Below are 26,681 nucleotides of genomic sequence, written 5' to 3'. Positions count from 1 at the left end.
TCATGAAGGGAAGAGCTGAAGAAGTTGCCAAAGCGTCAAAAGAGCAACATGCTGCCTCCACAATGCACAGCAGCGCCTCTGGCCACCAGAAATATGTATACCTCTTTTATTGCCAGCTTCCCACAAAGCAAATGTATATTTTAGCTATTCCACCAGATTATGAAATTGTTTAATTAATCTCCAATCACTTTTACAATGATATATTCCCAAGAGTCACTGGAGCCCTGTTGGTCATGGCAACTGGCAATTTCAGAGAAAGCAATTCTGAGAACCAGATGAATTTGCTTTTAAAAAGATTATTTAAGAGCCACTCTGTCTAATATGTTCTAGAACCATTCCCCAGCAAGTCTAATTGCAGACATTCAAGCAAACATTTTAACATTTTGTTCCAGTATATCTGTTCAAGCCAGGATGCAAAAAAGTTTATGGAAGCTTTAACAATGGCTCTTGATGGTGGAATAACACCTAAAACTTCTCAAGGGCATGCCAGGTTAGGTTTTTTGCTACTTCATAAAACTTTTAACATAGCTTCAGCAAACAATGAGCGTTCCAAAATCAAGGTACTTGCAACCAGTAATGAAGTAAAAATGCAAAATGCCCACTGGTGGCATAAGTCACACATTACCCATCAATCGTTGCAGAGACTGACAGTCACGGGAGACCATTTCAAAGCCAATATGGGAACTTTATAGGCAGGAAAGGGTCAGGATGGCAATAGTGATGAAGTGGGAGGAAAGCAGCACACAAGCTATCATTCATTATTTTACTACTACCATAGTACCCAAAAATCCCAGTGGAGTCCTAAGCTGCAGCCCGCTAAGTACTGCACACACGTAAAGTAAAGCCCCTTCTGCCCTGAACAATATATATTCAATAGGTCTGAGGACAAAGACCATGAAAGAGGCAGTGGCGCTGTCCCTGCGGTGCAGATGGCCAACCAGGGCAGGAGGAGGTTATGCACCTTGTGCAAGGTCAGATGGAAAATCAATGGCGTGTGAGCACAGGTCACCTGAATTGCAGTCTGGAGTCCACTGCAAGGCCAGCCCTCCCCACTCTCATGTCTGGGCCAGCACTGCTAAATGCTGTGCTTAGGTACTTTGTGCATCCTCCTGGAATGCCACTCTCTGCTACCATGAGTTGGGAATTCAGCATGGAAATGGCTCTGAATGCCCCATGAAAAACCGACTGTTTAGGAGCTGTGCTCTGAGCCTCTTTCAGGATCTTCAGACCCAACCGATAGGAGAGATAGTGAAACAGATACCAAGTGTGGAAGAATACATGTCCCTTGAGGGATGCAAAATCTTCTTACAGTGTCACTAGCCAAGACCTCTCCACTTACAAAACTCCATGCCGCACTTGGGACTCACTCTTTTGTAGCAAAATTACCTAAAAGCAAGAATGGCCCCATTTGCAGAGAAAACTGTGGCACAAGCCACTAAAACCACAGTGATCCACAACAGAAGGAGAAAGAAACTCAGCATTGCAGTGCTCCCTGGAGAAGCTCATTCTGGGCCCAGAAGGATGGTGGCTCACTAGGGGAGGAGCAGAATCGAGCCCAGCAGCATTGTTACCCCTGGCCCCTAAATGCAAGAGCATGCTATATTCTCTATTCCCATTAACTTGCACAAGTATTAATATCCCATTCCTCTCTGGAACAGTGGAAGATGGTGAGTCCTCATATTTCAGGGATTTAAAAATCGACCCAAAACCAGTTAAGTTAAAGCCTTACCTGCTGCAAACACACTTTACTGTAAATGGCAGGATTTGAGTGGCACCTCTGTAGCAGTTCCATGCACTAACTGTAGATCAACTGGGTGTTTTATACACTTCGGTGAAAGGATTTTTCCTTGTTTCTTAGGATCATCATAGCAAAGAGAATATACCTCATCATCTTCCTTCTCTGCCAATCCAAGCTATTTATCACAGAGGCTAAGAGTTGACCCATTAATGGGATAAGGATTCCTAATCTATCACGAATATATGCCAACAACTAATCATTAGATCCTCTGTAAGCCTATACATTATTTACTTTTGACATAACACACCATACAGCTTTTTCTTTTTGCTCAAAATCATTTCTAGACTCACATTGCTCTTGAACGGAAGAAGATGGCAACAGAGGGAAAACTGTTTAACACCAGAAGAACCAGAAAGCCTGTATCAGCTCCTCAGACAACTTTAATCAACACAGCCAGTGACCTGATTTCAGTGGCACTAAGCTAATTTGCATCAGCTGAGCACTGGGCCCATTATCAATAGATTTGGAAATGAGGAAGCAGATGCAAAAAACTCATTTGACATTGAAAGAATGGCAGTAAGAGGCCCTTATGAAGGTTTCTAACTGAAGGTTTGCTTTTTATGGCCCCACTAGTGAGTACCTAGCTTCCCCACAGGTTTTGTGGATCAAGTGCTTGTGGATACTCTGGCACAAGGTTCTTCCAAAGCACGGTTACCAGTATGGAAAGGGTTTGTCACATAGATGATTCTCATGCACACTCCAAGGAACCAAGCTGGCCGGGAGAAGGACAGAAAGGGGTTAAAGAGATTATGTACTCCTCCCCCTTCACTCAGGTTACCCATTCTCCACCCCAACACCCATCATGCAGCTCAGAAAGGAGCTTGGTCATCCAGACTTGTTTGTTTTTATAGTTCTGGAGGAGATGGTAATCCAGACTCAAGTAAGAAGACAACTTCCATATTTAAACAGCTACACATATTCTCAGCCTATTTCAGGAGCACAGGGAAGATAACACAGAGCTCCACTTTCCAGGCTTACCATGCTAAGAGGATAAAAAGAGAACTCTTGTTAATACTTGTGCCTAGGCAGTAGAGCATTATGGCTTAGATTCACAAAGGGATTTAGAAGTCTAAGTCCCACTGAAATCAGGAAATGAATGGGACTTAGGGTCCTAAGGGCCTTTGAGAGTCCCAGTCTAAGTGCCTCCTCCTTTTGAAGCCAATGGGAACAATGCCATGGCATTAAACAAGGGCAGAGCCTGCCCACGAACCTTTAACTCTATTAAAAGATGCAGGGTTATCTGGTGACAAACAGGCACAACACACTTGGTGAAGAGACTCTGGCCTGAATGCTTTCAAATCAACCACTGCGCTCCATCAAACGGAGCTGAACCAAAGTCCATACACGTCAATGAGAGCTTTGCAGTGAGATTAAGATTTCATTCTAGGTCCTCGAGTCAGGGGCAGAGGAGCTGTCACTGGGAAGACAAACTGTGCTATTAGCAAGCCTGGACCATGCACTGTTACTGCATAAAGCTCTTTGGGTAGGCAGGCAACAGTGCACAGTGGTGTACTTTCACCCTTTGGTTTCCCCTTACTAAAGCTTGGCATGCCCTAATCCACACTAACTTTAAAAACATTCTGTGAAGCAAATGCAGTCATGGTATTTGCACTTCATTTGTTATTGCTATTTGAAATACATTTTTAATAAAGATCAGTGGTGTGTGCTCCTGCAGAATGAAACAGGGTCTCCCAATAGAGGCTGCACCAGCACCACTGAAATTTTCAACACTAGGAAGGGGAGAAAAAAAAATCTGACCCACCTTCTGTACTCCTGAACACAGCACAGGAGAAATAAAAGGCATTATGTAAGCAAGTATCAAGTGTTTAAATATCATTAGCTGCTACTAAGCTCTTTGTTGTGCTAGTATAGTATGTCCCTTTTACTTATATAGCACCAGAAAACTTCATAATGTAAGACAAGGGTATACCAAGAAATGACCTAATGGAAATCACTTTTCATGGTGAATCCCTCTTTAACCAGGCACTTACTTGAAGGCTGCAGCTCCTCTTTCCTGTTCCAGTAGATCAAGAACTTCTGTACTGAGGCTGATACACAAACTGGTAAGTGCTCAGCCTCAACTGTGACACCTTTTTGTTCTACTTTGTCCATAGCATACAGCCAAGAGGACCACAAAGCTGCTTTACATGATGTGGCATTTTTGACAAAAGGTCTTTCCTTAAAAAGAATCCCTGAAATCTTCCAGTGTGTGCTGTAGACAATTTGACATGGGGTCAAAAAAGAGTCATCATCACGGCAGCAGCGCTATCTCAACACCCAGACCATGCAGCTAAAGCTGCCTCTGCTCTACCTAGTCAGGAGGAGTGAAGGAAAAAAATAAAAAAGTTTTTTGTTTTTGTTTTGTTTTTTTTTTTTTTAAAAAGGAAATCAATAAACACCAGCACTTCATCTCTGCTCAATTTAGCCCTTTCTGGAAGCATAGATAATTCCTCATGGCAGTTTTCCAAAGTGTCCAAATTCAGACAGTCTGATAGCCCTTTCAGTAGGGTTAGTCCTGGTGGAGACAATAATCAAGCCTCCCATGACGAATTTCATTCAACGAGCAGTGCTGATTACGGGAGTGGTTCGAATCATCACACAGTATTGACCAGAGATCAATTTTCAGCTTGAGGTATTGTGGAGAACATATAGTACACAGCTAAGCTAAAGGTGGGGAGTAGGAAATTCAATAGCCTACCCAACCATGTCAAATAAAGGCCTGAGCAGACAGATGCTACAGTCTCTGCCCCCTGAAGCCCATGGCTTTAAAGGTACATGCTATGATGAAATGGAGCCCAAGGAACTGTATTTCATCATTACACTTTGCTGCATCATTAAAATTACCATTTGGTTTCTCCACCTCAAATTTATTTCAGTCAATGTGATTTCACATTAAAAAAACAAAAGACAACTTGCTCAAACAGCTCTTCCTTTGATCCAAACTTTCCTTAATCTAAATTCTCTGTGCCAGGTAATGACAGCCCTTCCTGCTGCAGGTGCTTCATCCCCCAGCAATACAATGTTTTCCACCTCTACCTATGCCAGCTCTGACCCCCCACCACCACCACCTTTCTAAACAGGGAACAGCTAGTGATGCTCCCTGAAGACCCCATGCTGCCATGCACTGCTGCACACTTCTAGCCCTTCACACCTTGAAGGAAAAAACCCCAAAAATCTATAGGAGGTAAGGAAATACAACATACCCTAAAAATAGTGAAAGAAAGAAAAAGGCACTTGAGAAGGGATTCCTTTCCCAGTTATGCTCACTGCCGTGTATATTACAGGATCACCCGTTCCGTAGGGCATTCAAAGAGGAACCAGGGCTTGATCCAGCTCTATGACAAAGAAAAGAAGGTCAGGGCCCATTTCAGGACACACAGGTGCATAGGCCTTTCTGCCAAGTACCAGCTCCCAGGAAAACAGCTTTCACTTAGGGAAACCTGCCCCAAAAGTAGTTTTCTCCCTTGCTTCTCCAACTCCCCCTCCCCGTGCCTAGTTGCATTCCTCAGCACACAGGAGGATGCTGGGATTCAGAATCACTGACACTGGGAAGAGAGGGAGGGAGTGGGACAAAACCAGACATGTGGAGCCTTGCACAGGTGCTCCCAAATCTCAACAGACACCTTCTAGATGGGACAATTTGCTGCAGATAGAATGTCTGTGCAAACACACAACTTGACAAGCCAGCTTGGAAGCAGGGGGCTACAACATGGGCAAAATATGTTTTGTTTGCAGGGGGAGAAACTGGGAATCAGGAATAAGTGTGGGACTTGGTCTGTTTGCACTGGAAAGTTTCGGTATCTCTTAGGGTGGTTTTTTAAGCATGCAAGGGTAGAAAGCTTAATCTTGAAGAGATCAGGAATTCTTGACTTTTTTTAACAAAGAGGGTTTTTTTTTTTACTCATCTATTATTTATGGAACCTATTTTACAATTTCCACAGGGCTCAAAGAACAGTAATAGAATGTGTCTTTTAAAAAGGAAGAGAAATTTGAAAATGGTTAATCTAAAAATCACATTGAATCACAGGAAAAGTGAATTTAGAAACCACGAAACTGCTTACAAAGTCATTGAATCCCATTGTGTTGTAACCAATTGTGGTGTAGCAAGGAAGGACAGATTTCCAAACTTCTCCACCAGTCTATACTCAAGCCTAACACAGGAAATAATAAACCAAGAGAAACTCCCAGCTAGAGCAGGTTAAATTCCAATCCCTCATAAGTCAGCAGCCGTATTGAGTTCACTTCTCACATCCACATGCAAAAAGCAGGAGCTTATGCACATGGAGTAGTTTAGTGCTCTACATAAGATCCTACTGTTTCTTGTTACTCTCTCATTTTATTAATGTAAAGAAATTAATAAGAAAACATAAAGTCCTCCTATTTGCACTTTTCTTTTCCCCAACTTTAACTGTTTTGGAGTCCTTTTTGTGTTTTCTACAGCCTTATTCCTCTTAGTCTTACTAATTTAAACATAAAATCAAACCTAATTTGGTCATGAATGGGTAAAGAAATGTAACAGTGGTCTAACTACATTAAATGATCCCATGCAAACCTAGCTATAATAAAAGAACTACCACAGGAATTAAAAACAGGGAGATGTCAGAAGATGGGTTTGGGTGTTTTTTTCCTTTTGCCTATTTTTCAATCTGTCACAATGCAAATATAAGACAAGGACCAAAATAAAGTAACTATGGTAAAAAATAGTGCTGAGTGTTTGAAACAAGACAGTGAGTTCAGTTTTAAGCAATTCAGCTTACAGATCCCTCATCTACATAAGCCCTCAAACAATAATGTGTTCAAACAGGGTGAAGTGCTAAAATGCATCTGAGCTGCAAACAGGGGATTGGTATCCTGCAGTGACAGAAAATTACTGCTGGATGACAGGGCCTGCAAAGTTAAACTGTATTGCTTTAAAGGAGAAGATAAGAGTACTGCTAAGAAATGCAGGCTGCCATACAGTAGAATACAATGTACACACACCAGGATCAGAGGTCTCATTATTCTTCTCTTGTAGTGGCCAGTGCATGCCAAATGAATTAAGGAATTTCACAGCAACTTAGAAGAAGAAATAATTTCAATTTAATAAATATATATATATATATATATATATATAAACATGGCCTACGGCTTTACAAATCACAGAATTCATTAAAATATTAAATGAGAAATTTACCTGCTATTTTTACAAGTTGCCCTCTGCCCTCACAAGTAACAGAGGATGTGTTTATACTTTTCTAACCTCAGCCAACTACACAAGCTTTTTCCAAAAATATTCCTGTGCCTTTATTTTCAGCTCCTCCATTCTGCAGTGCTTTGTGTTATGGTGTAGCACTTTCCCGAGGATTCCCCCTTGTACTGTAATGCACCAAATGTTTGGATTTTTCTAGTTCTCTTTACTGTAACAAGCATATTTAGTCATTTACTTGCTTGTTTCAAAAACAACTACTTTCAGTGCACACAACAATTTGCCATCAGAATATTTTTTTAAATGCTGCACACTTGCCCTTTAAAATAAAATCTTTTATTTAAAAAAAAATAAAGCAAGTTGGACATCTAATAAGTGTGACCCACAAGATCTCCAGTCTGCTGGAAAATTACAGCCATGACACTCAACTTTAATTGTTTCTTATCTTCTGAAAAGTTCATCCACACTTGGCCATTTTAGCTATCCAGCGATAAATTTTAAAAATAAGAATTTTCATTTCTGTAACATGAAAGTCTCTGTTAATTGAACAAATTCAATCAGCAATCCCACTGACTGGCCAAAGCTTGCATGAAAATGAACAAGGACTGAGATAAGACAAACAATTCAACACAACTCCTGTTTCTACATGAAAAATTTACTGCCAGTCAAAATGCCAGCACTCGGGGGCACACAGAGATTGCGAAAAAGCTGTGATTGCTCCACACACACAATTTAAGCAGATTCTTCTTGCTGTTACCTCTGCACCTTCCCCATGACATGATTTACAGCTAGCCTGATGAAGATCAGCCAGCTATGGCTGAGATACAGAAACAATCTGGTCCATTGCTGAGAAGCACTGAGCACCTCCAAAACCTGTTCCGCGTTAACCTCTGTGCCTACTGATGGATTTCAGTGCCCCAGGCTTCAACTGATCAAGGGTCTGTCAATACTTCCCTGGAAACAGCCTCCCATCCTGCAGTACAAGGGTTCATTTGAAAGACCTTGTGTTGATTGCTAACATGTGTCCTCACTTACAATATTTTATTTCATGGTGAAAATCAGATGCAGCTATGATTTCAAGTTTTAAAACACTGTAGCAGTGGATTTGAATGGATAAGCAGACTAAGCATAGTTAAAAGTCCCACTGGGAAGTCTTAAAAAGACTAATTTATGAATATGCAAACACTTTCATGTCACTCAATCCTGATAAACTCCAGTTGCAGGAGCCCACAAGATGAAGGCAATCTGATACTAAACAAAGCCATAAACTGCAAGAATAGTAACTTACAAAGGATTTATACTGAGGAATTTATCCTGTGCAGGTTTCCTTTCATACATGCTGCTGCTTGCGCTCTCCTTCTTTTCCTAAGACCTCGTATATTGTTCTTTTGTGACTACTTTACTCCTCTATAGTAGTTTTTGACATCTGCATTAAACTACCCTATGTATTCCCATCTTTTCTGCGCTAAGTGGCGTAAGTAGAAGAAAAGGAAACTCTATTTCTCCTGACATACACAAAGTCACACAAATAAAAATACTGTTACAGCTGAAAGGAAGAATTTGCTGCTCGCTTTGTTTGCCTTTAGAAAGCTTATCACAGCTAAAAATACACCTTGCCTGATAATACTGAAGACATGTTAGTGGCGATGCACAGGACTTGCAAAATTATTTCACTCTAGCTTAATGCTGCAATCATCAGTAAAAGGACCATCAGTAGCTTGAAAAGGTAGAGGGTGATTCCAGACATTGCCTTCACTAGGAATGCAGGCCAACAGGGATCATTTGGAGTAACCACCCCTCCGAGAGATGTATCATTAAAGGCAGGACACAAAACCAGTTTGGTTATTGACAGCCAGGGTGTGTGTCCTACATACTGCTGTGCACAGTCGGGGTAACATCCTGACCCAGCTGCACACTTGGATTCAGCTCTTCCAGTGCTCTCATTCTTGTCCTTGCTGTCACATTATCCTAAGTATTATGGATGATAAACCAGGGGCTGCTGAAGCTCTGACTGAGCCTTCCACTAGCATTAAACCGACTTCACTGAGGTCAGGGGAGGAAAAATCAGACCTACACTATCAGACAATGTGGCAAGAGGCAGGGGATGGCACAGATATGGCAAAACATGGCAGCTTCTGCTCGGCCTGAGAGACACCACAAAACCCCACAACCCAAGCAGCCACCAGGAGAGGGGATACTCCTCCAGCATCTCTTCAGGACAGGAGACAGGACTGATTGCAAAGCTTAAGATCACAGAGTCCCTGTCAATACATCCGTCCCTGGATGTCGGCAGATTAAATAAATATGGCCACACAGGTCTGCAGGTTAACTGGAAAGATGTTAAGTGACCCAGACTGCAAGTGTGGGGTGGGTTTGCTCCTTTGAAATCTGTATGTTTAAATTTTACTTCCTCTCTCGTTAGCCTGATTTGAGACCACCACTGCAGTGCTATTTTCTCATTTGGCCAAATGCACATAGACCATTTTCAGAAATGGTTTTTGTCCTTGAGAACAGACACACAGCATCTTTTCATGGTACATGCAGCTAACAGAGATCACACACAGCTTTGGAAATACCTCAAACCAACAAGTTAAGAGCAGCCTAAGGAGCCAGGTCTCAGCAAAGGGTCATCCAGCACTGAGTCTGAGGACATCCAAAGATCACTGGTGACCATCAACAAAGCAGCAGGAATGTGGTCAAACCAAGAGTACTGACAAAACTAAAATCTCCATTATTGTGCTCTGTTGAGAAAAACTGAGACGAAGTTGAACTAAAATGCCCTCCTGATGATTTATGGCCAAAACTGATACACTCTGGTCAGAGAAAAAAAGCAGTCTGCTCAATGTTTTAGTTCAGTTTTGTCCTTTGCTTAAAAAAATAAACTAGTGCCTGAACGCAAATAGTTGACAGTGAAAGAAGAAGGTTGATCTCTTCAGGCCCTCAAACTTGCACAGGAGCCCAACAGAGCTACAGGATGCAAAAAGGCAAACTTGTTTTTTTAGTGTTTAAAATACATTAACCCAAATAATGACTCATTTTCTCCTTGATTACTGAAAGATGATTATGCACATGAAAGTATTTTGTGAATCTGCAACAATAAAAGACTATGATGACATTTTAGAGAATGTGAAACAACTATCCTTCCCCAAAACCTCTCATTTAAAAAATAAGGACTTTTTCTCCAGAAAATTACTTCCTCTCTGAAAAAAAAAAAAATCTTCCACCTGAAAAGATAACCTTATGGTCAGCAGACAGATGCGTGAAGGATACTGGAACAAGGCCCACTACCTGTAAAAACACTGATAAAATGAGTGAGCTCAGGTACTTGAAAGTGCACATAGCAAAGGTCCAAGCCCCACAAAAGTGGGGGCTGCCACCTGAAAGCACAACTCCGGCCAGGCAGCTTCTAGATCATGGTATAGGAGGTGGTATCTCAAAATAGTGCTCAGTCAGAAGAAAATTATATCCAAGGTGCCTGATTAGCAAAGACACAAATAGAGGTGTACCTTTCCTTCCTGAATGAAACAAGTTAGCAATGACTACCAGTTGTGCTAAGAAAAAGGATTTCCTAAGAGTAAAGAAGAAGAAATATGGGAAAGCTTAGTTCCCACCAACACTATGGTGAAGTTTCTCAGTCATGGCTGAGGCATGGAAGGCACATATAAATCCAGTGTAAAAGCAGACGTAGGAAAGCAAAAAGAGGATGGAAGTTTACACAACCAAACTGCAGAAGTCAAAAAGTCAAACCGGTACCTTTTAACTCTGCTGGTATCTACATCCGAGGCAGGTAACAGGGAAAACAAATATTGATTTGGGCAAGTAAAGTGCACAATACAAGATTAAAAGGAATTTTCCCAGAATAACATGAAAATCCACAGCCTGAAATAATCAAAATGCATCATATACAAGAAATCTGGAGATCTCAATTTGTGCTTGGAGGGGCTGTTCAGGTGAAGAGAGGAGGATACCTGGTTTCATGGGTCACCCAGCACACTATAGATGAACTAAGCTGGATACACTGTGTGGAGGCTTCCAAAAATAAGAGTAAGGCCTTCAGCTATTACCTCTTCAAAAAGAGAAGAAAGGAGGAATGCCTCCCTGACATGCAAGAAGTACTCTGGGAGCTGGAAGAGGCAGGCACCATATGAGGAGATGTCAGTGAGACTCAGAGCTGGGGGAAATCACAGAGGAAAACAACCATTTAAGAGCAGCTGCTCCTCAGACAGAGTGACAGCTCTTCCCTACCTGGAGGATTTTGCCACATCTGTGTGCAGCAGCAACATCTGCTGCCTTTGTCAGGAAAAGGGGATGCTGGAGTGCAGGAAAACCAGAGAATGTGCTAGCAACAGCTCCCTGCCACCCTGTCCCATGTTCAACCATTTCTCCAGCAGCTCTCAGCTTGCTGGAATGGAAAGCATAGCTCTTGCATCCCACTGTAACTGAACAGATATGGATTTTTACACAGCCTTCTTTATATATGTTTAAAGAGTGTATTTCTGGAATGCTTATGGCATATCCATTCTAGCAATGAGACTGGGAGATAAGCTATTTGCTCCTGCACTCATAGTAAGTCTAATTCATGGGAAAGCTGCTGCAACTTGATATTTTGCCAGTCTTACACAATATGTCTTTGTAGCCCCAGACCCCCTCAAGGGTCTGCCAGAATCCCAACAGCTGCCCAGAATCCCACAGCAGGGACCCTTACAGGGTTTGTGAATGGAGAATCCTACTTATCTGACCTGCAGGCACAGCCCTGATGGACAGATAGGTTTGCCCAGGGAAACAAATTTTGGGGTAAAGGTTTCAGGAGGAGCTTTCCACTGGGCATGTTAAATGCTTGAGGGATGGGAGGGGCTGCAGCCCCCACGCCTACCTGCCTCTCCACCTCCTGGGCTGGCACAGCTGCGGGGGTTCCTGGCATTCAGACCATCATTTCCCAGCAGTTTCCGGGCTAATGAGTCTTAGACAAAAGATTCAGCTGCCCAAAGGCTGGTGGCTAAAACGGAGCCATCAGCAGCCTAAATACTCACTAGGCTCCTTTTATAGTCAGCAGAGATTGAGTAAATATAGTCAGGGGAATTCAGGGAGTGATTCATCTTGACCCAGACAGAAGTGTCCAAAAGCATGTACAAAAAGCAAATTGCTTGCCAAGAGGGCAGGCCAGCAGAAAGGATGCTTGTCCTCACAGCCTCGCATAACTTGTGTAGCTATTGCAAAAAGATGCAATTATGTTTCTTCTCAGACTTCCGTTTAATTTTGAAAAGAGTTAAATTGAAAAAAACAGATGAAGGGGATCAGACCTCACCCTTCACACCCAGGCAGCATTCTCAACGTGGAAAATTGTAGACTGAACACACCTCAGCATACAGACTCTGCAGACAGTGTACACACAAGGCTCTGCCCTGCTGACAGAGCTCTGAAACTGCACCAGGCTGCTGGATAAGGTCTAGGAAGCTATGGCATAGACGGGCATCACTTCAGTTTTTTAGGAAGCTCAAAATAACCTAGGAAAAAAAAAAAGAGTGGGATATCACAGAATCGTTAAGGATGGAAAAGCCCCCTAAAATGCATAGAGTCCAACCATTAACCCAGAACCACCACAGTCACCATTAAATCATGTCCTTAAGTGCCACATAGAGTTTTTAAACTCTTTACAGTGATGTAGATTCATCTGCTTCCCTGGGCAGCCTGTTCCAATGACTGACCACCCTTCCAGAGAACAAATTTTTCCTAATATGCAATCTAAACCTCCTCTGGCCATTTCCTCTTGTCCTGTCACATGTTACCTGAGAGAAAACACAGACGCCTACCTTTATACAACCTTCTTTCAGTTAATTTTAGAGTGCAATAGCATCCCTCTCCATCTCCTCCAGACTAAACACTCCCAGCTCCCTCAGCTGCTCCTCATCAGTCTCATGCTCCAGACCCTTCCCCAGCTCCATTGCCCTTCTCTGGATACACTCCAGCACCTCAAAATCTTTCCTGTAGGGAGGAGCCCAGAACTGGACACAGCACTCAAGGTATGGCCTGACCAGTGCTGAGTACAGGGGGACAGTCACTGCCCTGGTCCTGCTGGCCACACTATTGCTGATGCAGGCCAGGTGCCACTGGCCTTTTCTTGGCCTCCTGGGTACATGCTGGCTCATGTTCAGCTGCTGTTGACCAACATGTCCAGGTCCTTTTCTGCCAGGCAGCTTTCCAGCCACTCAAATTCTGAAAAGGAATTTTCCCCATCAGAATCTATTGCCAGGGTTTTTTTTTAAAATTTCTTTCTTTATTGAGCATACCTAGCACTAGAAAAGACACATTTAGATTTGGCCATGAAGATGAAGACTGCAGCCCATCTCACTTTAAAGTGTGCCTTGGGCATTCTGAGAAAGATAAGAGGGGATTTTTTATGTAGGTTCACAAATGCTGCCTGAAAGACCTGCTAGAAGAGCCATTTGCCCCTCTCCACTGGTGAAGCCCAGCATTGACTTTATGCAAGAAGAGCCATCACTCACACCACCTCTCCAACTCTCCTCCAGGCAAGCAGCAGGGGAAAAAAGGGGCTTTTCCAACCTCACTACACGAACACAAAGAGAGTAGAAAAACACTCACAAAAGTTAAGATTGGGCAGAGAAATGAGTAAGAGGTGAAGCAGCCACAGAGTGACTAAGAACTACTTTACAAATAATCAGGCTGAAGCTGCTGGACATGGAGGCCGGGGCTCAGGCCACCTGAAAGTTATCAAAACCGTGCCCTTTTGAGATGCTTCAGCTTTGTGAAGGTGTAGGCTGAGCATCCTTTGCATAGACTGCAGGGAGGTGTAGAAATAGAAGGAATAAGGCTGGGAGCCAAACTGGGGCGTAGGGGGTGTGGAAGGAGGGAGGATAAGGCACTTTGCTACATGTCAAGTTAGGAATGTGGCTCACAAGGCCTGTTGTTTGGGTTTAGAGTTGCACAAGAGTTACAGAGCTCCAAAGAAACGCCAACAAAACACGCAATATGTAAATAATTGGCAGTTGTGTTGCCACAGAATGCCCAGCCAAGAGGGGGTTCACTTGAGCTAGCAGCTCTTCAAGGAGAAAAGAACACACAGTCTCTTCACCAAAGGTGCAACAGTTGAGGACATTTTCCATTACTCAAAAGAAAAAAAAAACCAAAACCAAAACCCACCAAACAAATAGGAAAAAAAGGAAAAGCAATAGACAAAAAAAGTGCTTGACAATAAATATGAACTAGGCACAGCACGGTTGTGGTGAGCAACAGTGGAGACTGTGCAGATCAAAGCTCAGCTTCAAGTTGGAAAAGTAATGTCCCCATCTCCAAGGCACAGAGGAGATGGCAGGGTACAAGGAGCTCCTGTTGCTGGACTAATATTTGAAGACAAATTATGTCATTTGAAAATACAAGCTCTATGTGCTTCACCAAGGAGAACAGCAACAAATACAATTTAAATGCTTTTCTTCTCCCTTTCTGTTTTTTTGTTGCCCAGTGTATGTAGAAAAAGGAGTGAGGCCAGCTGGGTAGGACAAGAAACCCATGTCCAGACATTGTATTCGTATTAACAGAGAAAAATCTTCATCAAACCTTTCCAGACCCAGTCTTACAATTGGCTAACACCAGTCTTTGGGAAGTCACACTCACTTTAAAAAAAAAAAAAAAAAAAAAAAGAAGAAGTAGTAATAAAAATGAACTAGGGTGTTTTTTTTTCTACCCATACCCATCTCCCATAAACATCCAAATTACTTCATCTAACAGACAGAACTGCTTCCACGCAATCAACAGTGGGTTTCAGTTGCATGTGGTACTATCTGTGTAGGTGGGAAGAGTTCAGCAAAAGGTGGCAACGTCATGCACAGCCTGCCTGATGTATGGAAAGCTATCCATCCCTGAAAAGCCATAAGGCTGCTTCCCTTTGCTCAGCTGAATCAGCATGCAAATTTCACTTAGATGAATGAGGCAATGGCACAGGCAGGGTGTATCACTTCAGATTTCAGGATGGAATGACATCTGGATAAAGCCATCCTGGATTAGTCTGCCACCAGGCAGATTGCAGCACGGATACCTTGCATGATGGGATGCTGATATTTGCATACTGCACGGGAAGCCAGCTAGCACCCTGTTTGCACAGGAGATGGAAGGAATAATCCTGCCTCACTTTGCAAATTACATTCCTTATCCTAACTAAAGAGGAAGAGTGAAGCCTTACACTAATATTATTATTAGGTTCTTGGATCCACTCACTTGAAAAGTAAAACAGTTTCACCAGAAGATACACATTCACTGTGCTGGTCACTCATTTGCAATCCTGTTTCCCCAACACGAATAACCACTTTGTGCTTGCTGGACTGTGTTATCTCCACAGTAATACACATATATGCTAATACAACTGCAAAGGAATGGCAGGAGAGCATCCCAAATCCTCCTGTTAAATGAATGGAACACAAAAGAGATATTTGAGAAATAAAACATGTTTAAAAAACACCAAGAGTTGGGCAGAACTGAAGTGTTTGACTGTATCAAAAACGTAATTTCCCGAATGGCCAGGTTCATTCCAACACAGACACCGAGCAAAACCGATCACTGACTTCGACACAGGGATGTGTCAAAAAGCAGAAGATAGCCACAATGTTCTGCACATGCAAGAACCTCTATTTATTATTTTATTATTATTTTAATGCAGAAGCAGTTGTCCCAGTGCTTATTATTTGGCTGAATGAGCTGAAGTGAGACTCCCCAGGCAGCTGCTGACATAATGAATGATTGTGTGGTGAAGCCCAGAATGTGAATGATGAAGAATTTTGAAAGGCTCTGGAATTTGTGAATAACAAAAGTAGCTACAGTCCCCAAAATCTCACCATTTGTTCTCAGCAACAAAGGAGGACTCAAAGGCCTTTGTTTAACAAAATGATTCCAAAACAGGATACGAAAGGAATTAGGGGTTATCTCTACTAGCATAATACAGCAAGCAAATTGTGTCCCCAAGTAGGAAGAGTTATGAATGTGCTCTATCGAACACATTGTTAACTGAATTACTACGGTACTGTTTCTTTTATCCCTTTTCCAGTATGGTTACCTTGTTTCCTGTGTCAGTAATTCTCAAGGTCTGAGGGCCTTTCAACCCAGACTCTGCAAAAGGAGAGCTGCTTATTCCACAGGAGACTCCAATGTGCAAAGGGAAAGCATCTGACCATACACCCCCCTTTCTCTCAGGGGTTCCATCATGATGCCTTGGCACATCTCACTTCTCCACCGGTATTAAAAATAACCACAGTTACAACTATCTTAAATAAGTATTCCATTTGTATTTAAAAAAACCCCAAGAATCACAACCCTATTAATGGTCTCCAGTATGGGACAAGAGCTTGATGGTGGAAAGCACTGGATGGGCACTGGAAAAAAGGCAGCCATGCTCCAAAGCAGCTTCCTTTCCCCTCGACGGGGAACAAGCATTCCAGTTTTGGAGCACTTACTGTGGCGATTACGTATGAGCTCAGTGAAAGACGACTGAACCTGATGAAGATTCATGCCACACTGACAAGTGCTATCCAAACAAATATAAATTCAATTAAAAGACTCTGTTGTGTGAGCAATAAACTGAGAAGTGTTCTGGATCAAGGAGTGGAAAGCCAACTCACCCGTGAAGGTTGTCAGGCATGAGAAATTAAGACAGCAGACGCGAGCAATGCTGATGCTGAAACCAAAGGCAGGCACCATAAATCAGAAGGTCGGCACTTCTGGGCAAGGGGAGGAGGGACCAACCCCCACTGAGGGACAGATCCAGCTCTGCTGCCTCCTCCTCATGTTTGGGACCATCAGCTGAGGGGCTGGCAAGAGTTTAACCTCCTGCAGGATCCACTGTCCACTGGATGAACTTGCCAAAACCCTGGCCATGACACACACTTACAGGGATAACATCGAGGACTCCTGCACAGGATGATTACACTGGTTATCTTTCCTTGCATTTAGGCATTCATTTTATTAAACCATGCACTTCCTACTGCAGTAGCCAAAGTCAATAGCACCTGTGGTGTCTCTTCTGCCAATTGCTATAATGCTGTAGCTGCTAGCAGTGCAATAAAACCTGCTTGTGGTACCCTGACTGCTTCCAGTCGATGCGAATTTGGCAATCCTTTCAAAGGAACCAGGATTTCACCTTGGGATGCTACTCAGACCTGTAAGAAAAAGTTGCCCTGACATTAATTTCTACAGGTGCCTCATCAGCTCATCCTTTCTCTACTAAGAAACACTGATTAGACAACAATAAAAATGCAGCAGAAACCTATGGCTAAAGAGCTTCTTCGGTTCCTGGCCTCCTTCAGTCCCCTGGGCAGTACTCGGAGAACAAGAGGGACTCGTCAGCATATGTTTAGAGAGACTTCAGTGCATCTTTGCTGACACTGGGTACTCGGTATTATTGCTGAAAATTATTTATTTAATGAATGACGAAATTAGCACTAAATATTCTGGTTCCAGGAACTGCACCAGAATTTTTTTTAAAAATTAAACCATGTGATTCATGGTAAAAAAGATAACAAGATATGACAGTCACATTGAGAAGTTGCCTAGAGAACACAAGGTGAGGAAAATTTGCTATCAAATTGTCATGCCCAACATGAAATAAAGCCCCTACAAAACAATGCAGGGCTGAAGAGGCTGTAGATGTATGTTTTCCAAGTAGTGACATCTCCTGAAATATGGTTTAACACCTGTTATTAATCCTGCTGCCTTGGCACATTTACACCATTACTTCTTCTGTCTCAGCTACAAATTCAAAGGATCACACCTGAGCCTGGCATTAACCCATGGAAGCACCACAGTCAAAGTTCACCCATCCTGCATACTCAAAGGGAAGCCTGCTATCTAACTCCCTTCTGTTTAATAAAACTCCTAATTCCAGTCCCAGATCTATCATCCCTCCCTGTCAACCCCACTTGAGCCCTTTGCCTTCACCAGTGGTAATTTATGGATAAAGATATATGGCGTAGCAGTGACTGTATTTTAGCTTCTGATTTCCATTGCTCTTAATGTACTAAGCCTCCAAAAAGGAAGTGGAGAAACAAAGTTTTCACTATTTGCTTTCTAAAATTGCCAGAACGGTAAATAAGCACACCAGAAATACTGAAAATACAAGAACCTGACAGAAAGTAAACCACTAAAACATGGGAGAAGATGCCTCCAAACAGAACTGCTCCTCCCAGCTCAAAATTCTCCATTTATTACTGATTTTTTGCACTGGGCATCACTTGCTCCACACCACCTCTTGCCATCTACCGAAATTTAGCAGAGATTTCAATGTGCTGGAGCACAAACATCTCTCCACTTGGTTCTGCCACATCTAAAACAAAGACCCGAGGAGCTCATCCAAAAAGAGTGTTGCAACCTTCAAACTATGACTGCCTTCAAAGCCCTGACATCCTCCAAAGAGATGTGATATAGGAAGAAAGCAGTGGAGCCACACGCTCTTGGAAAGCGGGTCTGCTCTTACCATGTCAGCACCATCAGCATCCCATCTCACAGTGACACCAACAAGAAGCTGGAGTGCCCAGCCCACAGAGCATCCCACCAGCAAGACACAGAGGAAGGTAACAGAGCCAGCAGCAGCTTGGGGAAAATCAAGCAGAGTTGGGTGCTGGTGGTAGCAGTGCATCCTTAGGCATGAATGCTTATGTGCCTCTTTTCCCAGCATCACCGTGCCAACATACAAAAACTGGGTTTAGCCCCCGAATTTTTCAGCTGCTTCTCATCTCAGTGAACATTAATGTGTGGACAATAGGCTTAGCCCCTATGTCCCTGCTGCTGTGCCCTGCAAATGACCTTTAATTGGCAAAGGACACAATGGGAGACAAGGGCCGATTCAGAGCTGCTCCCACCGACCATGTCACTTCTTATTTACACTTGCCAAAGCACAAGCACCACTTCTCTGAGGACAAAAAAGAAAAGAAGAAGGAAAAAAAAAACCTTATGAATTTACTTTGGTGGGGCTCCACAGGAAGATGTGAAAAATTTGGGCAAAATGAAGCTCCAGTTGATCTTGGTACTGCAGTGCACAAGCACAGTGCCCACAGGGCAGAGGGGGAAAGAGATGCTCAGCATGAAGGAATACCCTGGCATATGATTTTTTATCTCCAAGATATCTAAGGATGGTGTTTTTACCTTATGCAATAGGAGTCTATTAAATTTTGTGTTGCAAATTTGAACTCTCCTGGTAGTCTTCAGGAGCACTAAAAAAAGGAACATCTCACTGGTTTTCCACTCTCTCTTCTCAAATTTTACAGCAAAATAAAAAACAACAACAAAATGAGCTCTGCTCCCCAATGAAAACAGTAGACTCTGCTGCACTTCCTTGTGTTGGAAGTTCTATTCCCCAAGCCCCTTGGTCCTTTCTAGCTCTATTCCCGTGCCATCTCTAGACACTTTCCCTCTCCTTCCTCCATATTTCATGTTGAAGATATTCCACTCAATTTAATAAAGATGGAGAGTCAGCTAAGTAGGGGCTGTGCATAATCCAACTTCTGTACTCTGTGACTGCATCTCCTTTAGAACAGCCATAGGCTAAATGAGTAAGAAGGAGCAATTTTCCCTCTGGGAGACACAGCACCTTTCCCATGGCTCAATCACCATTTTATTATGCTGGTTGCACAACACATTTTGAGGTTTGGAGCACGCTCTGAAAAACTGCAACATTTGCTCACACATAAAAACTTTCCCAGAAGTAATACAATACTAAATTAGCTATCATTTCTTCAAGTGGGTTGTTTTTCTTTCCTGATGATGATTTTTATGCTCGTGGTGCACATTAAAGGTAGCCTCACCAGACAGGTATAGTGCATTAGAATGGAAATGTCAATATGGTGAAGCAGTACATGTCACGTTAAACAACATTACTATGTGTATTTATACTCCAGGAGGCAAAGACCACAAGATGCAATGCAACAGCAACTTTATCTGCCTATTAATAAAAATTTGTAGCAAGTCAGGTGTCATGGCAATGTACTGCCTAAGACCTATTACTGGCAACAGGAATGGTCATTTATAAAAATGTTATATTTGGAACTATGTGTTATACAGCAGGTCAAGAAGATAAATTCTGGAAAAAATTTTGCCTTAAAAAGTGAATGTTTAAAGTCACTCATCTCGTACAAATACACTGCTTAGTGCTTCTTAAATTTTCAAGATTCTTACCATAATGATGCCTCAGCTATGCACACTTGGGACTCTAAAACTTCAAAATGATCAAGTGAACATTCCTTCCCTGCATGTCATCTCAAGCACCCACCAAAGAGGTGAGCCTGGAGCCCAGAGTGGTGTCAGTCCATGCACAGTTCCAAGGTAAAAAGCATTAGATAAATTGCCCAGAACAGCACAACCATTATTTCACTTGTATCTGACCTAAATACCTGCATTTCTAGTCTATTTTCTCTCTGGATACAAATTCTTCCTGCTTAAGATATGAAAAAGCAGACTTCTATAACTCAACCTTTGTTATCTGAGCTTAAAATTTGGGGAATTACAATTATGTTCAACAGACAAAAACTCCCCTCAAACCACAGGCTAGAATAATCGAGTTTAAATGAGAAATGCCACAATCTTTCTGATCTCCAAAGCAGGGAAGGGTTTATTTAAGCCACCACCAGTACCCACTAACTCTGCCACCACTAGGATGGGAAAAAAATACAGCACTATTTCCCAGGTGGCCCTGAAAACAGAAGTCCTTGCTCAGTGCCAAGGTTGCAGCTTGGAGCTGGTACAGCAGCAATGACCTTAAAATCTTGTTCCTTTGATCTTCCTTTACCAAGATTGCTCACTCACACAGCACCATGAGGCAGCAATTAAGCCGACCTGCCCAGGGAACAAGCTTTCTCTGTCCCTCACCTCCTCCCTTATCCTTCTGTACCATGGGATAGAGTTTTGTGCATACCCTAAATGTCAGCAAAGCTGTTTTCCCAGCAAAGGGAGGAGGTTATCAACAAGCTTCACTGGGAGGTTCTGCCCAACAGTTCAGTGTGACTCAGATCATAGTGCTTCCCTCCTATGCCTCCTCCATAATTTCCTCCTTTTCTCAGGGACTGTGAGGGCTACTGAAATCTCAATGACCTATTCATCTTGTCCACATGCAGGAACAAAAATACCTAAAGGAAAACATAAAATTATTTTACTGCAAGGCTGCATGAAGAGATCCAAATAGGACCTCTATTCTACAAGGAGACTTGAGTCCAGCTTAAGTGGCTTTTCACTTAGTTTCATGAGCAATGCAAACCAAAAACCATAATGCTACTAGGAAACCCCTGTCTTACATTTTCTTTTAGTATTAGTAAATGAACGGAATTAAAAACAAATTTTAAAAAAATCATCAGATCCACCAGGAAGAACATTTAGCTGGGAGATAAAATTCTCCAACAACTTTTTTACACACACAGACAACTATGAGAAGGTGTCTTAAGGAGGAGAGGCTCAGGGATGTGAAAATCACTTTCTGGCCTTTGTGACAGAAAAAAAGCTTCCTAGAAAGCCAAGAGGACTGAAAGCCAGTGAGAGGAAGGTGGCAGCATTTTTAAGTGTTTTATTACTCCTTGAGGAAGGGCACACCAAGAGACTCTTACCTTCATGTTTTTTCTCATGGTACCCCCAAGCCTTGGGAAGGGAATGAGCCCTCAATTTCTGCTCACCGAGCTCAAGTAATTTTCCTATAAATTCTGCAAAGCTCTTGTATCACCTAGCAAGCACACTTTCCCCCACCAGCACCACCTTACACTAATGTTACAACCACAGACACAATTTCCATGGCTTAGGGGGAGCATAGCCAAGTGGGAAGGGAGCCAGGGCATCTGCATGACTCGGCATATCACCTTGCCCCAGCTCCACACCTGTAAGACAACAGAATGGGAAGCATTCCATGTCAAAAACCCGTGGGGTGATCAGCTGTGACAGCAAAGAGGGTCAAAATATACAAGCAGATAATAAAAGGCTCCTCCTATATCCAGGGACGCTCAAATTCCTATTTCAGAGTACTTGTACTTCCTCATCAGTTGCAAGTTAAATTTTCTGTTGACACTTCATGAGCAATGTCAGGCCATTTAGAAACATGAATTAAACACTGAAGTAAAATTAATAAATAATTATTATTATAAATTATAAATAATCAGACATTTTGATAGCTATCATACAACTGCTACTAAATGTGAACAAACCCATCCCTAAAAATTAGCCAAGACACAGACAAGCAACGAGCAGCTGTTCGTGTTTCCATTTTGAGCAATGAGCAAGTTTTAACAGGGTTTGTCTGACAGAACCATCATCATCTACTATGTGAAAGTGAGGCAGCTTCAAACCTGATACATGCCAAAATTCAGACATCCAGCTCTCTTCACAGTGAACTAGACAGTAATAAGAACAGGACCAACTGATCCTCAAATTACTCACAGAAGAGGACTGTATTTAAAGTGAAGAGCTGTACTACTTCTTAGTAAGGAAAACTACAAGTTGAATTGCATCACTTATACACCAAGATAGCTGGATAAATGCAAAATATATGAAAATATTGCACTTCGTTTGATAGTGGAGACAAATAAGAAATGTTTACCTGCACAGCAAGCATCTTTTTACAGATTGCTTTAGCACCATCCTGATGATGCATCACACATAAGTTTAGAAAACTACAGACCTAAGCAAAGATTTACTGTATCAGCACTCGGGGAGTAGAGTGCCATGAAAGTTGAACAGCAAAAATGAAAAGCCACTTTGGTGCACACATCCCTGTCTCCAAATTGAGCAGGAAGCACAGCTGGGGATCTGCCAAGGCCACCAACTCCTCCATACACCCAGATAGAATAATGACAGCCAGAAGAACCTTTGGAAAGGTCAAAAGCAACCTCACTCAATAAAGCTCATGGCGCTACAGGCAAGGTACAAGTACATCAAAACTAACAGACTGATTGAAAATTCTCCCTGCTGTAGAAAGCTGGGTGATACTTCCTGAGACAAGATACTGAACTCAGCTAAAACCACAGCCATCCCAGCTCAGGAAAGATCTCAGGTCCATGCTCACATGGAAAGCTTACAGTAGGAAAATAAGAACTGAAGCCAGTACCTGAGGGACACATTATCCTTGGCTCCCAGGGCAACACAGACGATGTGAACTCAGCACCCACCTTAGCAATAAATGCAATAACCACCCTGGGGAATTCACACTAGCTTGGGATCAATTCACGCCGGAACAGGCATCCGCTCTGTTTTCTAAACCCAGCATGTAATTTAGCTTCTGCCAATATGGCTTCATTTTCGTATTAAACTCAACGGCATTTTGCTACTTAAAAACACACTTATACTATCAATTGATATTTCATAGAAATCAAGATTGATGCCACCAGACAGTCTGGAATATAAACCAGAAGTGCTATAAAAATCACTCATCGAACAATTACTTGAGACTTATGAATAGTTAGGAAAGAAATCAGGAATCTCAGTGCAGCAGCAAACAGCCTCTCTGCAGAGATGTCTGCAGCATCCCACAGCGAAACATCAAGCCAGCAAATCCTTCCTAAACTAATCGTGGTTGTTTCCAACTTCAGAGCCCCTTCTCTGGGGCTGGCAAGACTCCTTCCCCAAACTTCAAAGCTGCAAGACCTCAAAGATGCTTTATTGGGTTTACACTGGCCCGCAGACCCAATATACAGGGTTGATACTGGCCAGGAGCCCATGGATTCTCACACCTGGCGAACAGACTCCTGCAAAAGCTAGGCTTTGCTCCAGAAGCTGCAATCTTTACAACCATTTCAAAGTAAGTATTTAAGTCTCTGAAAGTTTTCCCCTTTGAAGAAACCTCGTGCAGGGGCTGGAGAGGTCTGGAGGATCTCTTTAAATGAAGCTGGTGAGAGAGCTGGATAAGTGTGTATGTTTGTTTAGGACGGTTATGTTACATCTTCTACACTATCCCGTATTTTACAACAGGAAAATCTGTTTGGAAATGCTTTCAGAAAGAAGCAAAGAAAAGATTTTGAGCAGACAAGAGCTAAATTTAGCAGGTGAATCCCTCAGCTTTTCTACAGCATCCCAAAGCATGCTAGCTGGCAGCAGTATTCAGAAAACAAACCCTTAATTCCAATATTTAAGGTCTAACGATTGTTTAAATATTCCTAGAACTAAAACAGGCTCCCTAGGTTGAATTTTTTTTCACTTTTTTTTCAGCTTGTTCCAGCATTTATTATAATAGATTTCTTTTAATCGCAAACCACCAGGATATTTCAGACACCCTCTGGATGCACCACATGAAGCCAAGGGCAGCATCTCATCTATATACCTCTATCCCAGGAAGGCAATGCTTCAGAAATATTTTTACAGGCACTCAGAACCTTCTAGTAAGTTTAAAATTGTTCTCACCCTGAGGCTGTGATTCAAGGTAAGAATCCAGGGTAGGGACATGCCCAGCTTTAACCCTGGTTTAAGCTATCCCAATGAACTCCAATGGTAGACTAATGGAAGTGGAAAACGGTAGTCACGCTCTGTACCACTGCTTACTTACAGCAAGTATTCAGCTGTGGTTTTTTTTAAATGCTCCAACATTAGAGGCAGATTTTCCAAAGACCCATCTCCCATCCAGCCTATCTTTAATCATTTTTCTAGCTGGACCCCATCAGCAGCAATGGAAGCTGGCAGAAAGCAGACAGCAAAGGATAGATGAGGATTGTTTTAAGGAAGAGTTATTTTCACCCAACTGTAACTTTTCGGCCAAAAACATTCCTGCTATGAGGCACAGTCCTGCCTTTTGAAAGTGCATCCATAATTTCTCCAAGGACATCCTTCTCAAACACACTGCTATGAGATTTACTGCTGCTCCTGCCTCAAATGTATGGGTTTGTGCAAATAAAAAAATTAAAAAAAAACAAAACTATTTTTTAAAAGGGAGGGAAAATGTGTTGCACGATCACAGCTTCACCTGAAACTGAAATCAAAGATTTTTCTGCATGCAAGGACACATACCTCGACCTGGACAGTCAGCAGCAGCCAAGCTGTAGGTGGGATCAGCCTTTCCCAGCAAGCAGGATGCAACCAACCCTGCAGAAGAGCCTTGTATCACTCTGAGTGTGAATTTATTCTGAAAGTCAGATAAGAACTGATCTGCCCACTTGCCTAAAGAGTGATAATACATGCTGTATTAACTGCAGAATGCTTTTCTTCTCCTCAGTCTTTGTAATTAAGATTTCTGTATTACTTTAGGGAAACACAGCTTCTTGTGTATTGCCTTACTTTCAGAAACATGAAGGGTCTCCATGGTTTCTACTATGAAACAGAAAAGGCAATGAAAAATGATCCCAGGCCAAAGGAAGTGGACTTTCAGTTCTACATAGGAAACCTGCAATCATTTCAGATTATCAGCACCGCCTAAGCAACTTAGTAAAACAAATTCCCACAGCTTCCACGGTGGGTCTGCCTCTAAAACTGCTATACATGATTTTCATAAGTCCTTCATTGACATAAGCACACAAATCCCACTGACTTATAAAGTGCCCTAAGTGTTACCAGAAAGAATTTTAAAAGGTGTTTAGGCTCCTGTTTCATCCTGAAATCAACAAGAATTAGCCACAGACCTTCAAAAAATACTCCCCAAGGGCAACAAACAATTAAACTTTCATGTTATTTAAAGGAGATTTTTTTCAAGTTCATTAATTACTGGTCATTTCAGTTCCTATCCTTGAATGGATAAGGAGAAAAAAAAAAAAAAAAGAGAGAGATGGGAAAAAAAATAATAATAATGAAAAAAAAACAGGGAAAAACCGCATTTTCTCTTTTCCTAGCAATGCTTTTCTTTGCATTATTGACTTTCCAAATGACAATGAAAGTGCAGAACCTGGAAGCAGAAAGTGAAGGTAAGTCAGTAGAGAGGTTTAAAAAGCTCATTAAGACCCTAAGCAAAATATCTAAATTTATAATTTGTGCCAGCTTTTTCATTGGCATATTCTGGGGTTTCCTCACTCGGTCTCATCAACATAGAAACCCACAACGAAAGTACTCGCATTGAAACATATTTCAGAGAAGGAAAGGAAACACTGATTTCAGAAGAGGTTGGGGGGTTTTTGAGATAAAAACAAAGATACCTATGCAAGAATTCGCCATAACAGGTAGTGTTCAAATGGGGGATATTGTCTTTGACTAAGAGGATTTAAATACTTGGCTGGGCAGCACAACCTAAAAGGTTCGGTCTGTGATTCACACAGGGCTGGAAATCAGCATATGGCATCTCCTGAGTGTTTCCCAACCTTCAGGACTCTCTGCAAATCCTGCCTAACAACTGGCTGCAGCAACAAATGAATACCTCAACAATTCGTAAGATAAAGTCTTTCAGCTCCTGGAAAACTGGTTGGGTGATTGTGATGCAAACCATCACCGACTGCGGCAGTAAATAGGGCGGGGAAGGGGTAGGCGGTGGAGGGCTTTGTCCGTCTCTAAAACGGGACGCATTCCTGGCTAAATGCTTGCCCTGTGGATATGCAGGGAGATGAATGCGGGGAGATGAATAAAGTCAACAGCCCAGAAAAGCTCGGCTGGCTCAGGCCAGCACCCAGGAGCATCCCCCTGGAGTAAGCTTGGGAATGGCACGCCCGGCCCTCCTTAGGCTTCGTGCAATGGAGAAGATGGAAAACTACCTCCTCTCCAAGGAAAGACTACGGATTTTTAAGTCCAGCATTTTAAAATATCAGTAGTGAAAGCATGAAA

General features: G+C 42.3%; 1 protein-coding gene across 12 annotated transcripts in view; it reads right to left on the bottom strand.

Annotated features, from left to right (window-relative positions):
* The window catches only part of ADGRL3 (adhesion G protein-coupled receptor L3), a 492,473-nt gene that overhangs the window by 423,271 nt on the left and 42,521 nt on the right, over positions 1-26,681 (bottom strand). The window contains exons 1-3 of one of the 12 annotated variants that reach the window (XM_069012995.1): positions 2,089-2,144; positions 1,730-1,853; positions 1,262-1,386 (exon numbers count right to left, since the gene is read on the bottom strand). The exons of 7 other annotated variants lie outside the window; for them this stretch is intronic. The gene's annotated coding sequence lies outside the window, so the exon portion shown is untranslated. 4 more of the 12 variants (XM_069012992.1, XM_069013002.1, XM_069012996.1 and 1 more) reach the window with 4 other exon arrangements.

This window comes from Aphelocoma coerulescens, chromosome 4, assembly GCF_041296385.1.
Source record: "Aphelocoma coerulescens isolate FSJ_1873_10779 chromosome 4, UR_Acoe_1.0, whole genome shotgun sequence".
Taxonomy (NCBI): domain Eukaryota; kingdom Metazoa; phylum Chordata; class Aves; order Passeriformes; family Corvidae; genus Aphelocoma; species Aphelocoma coerulescens.
The sequence above is the reverse complement of the archived record's forward strand: the minus strand, read 5'-3'. Positions and strand labels throughout refer to the sequence as shown.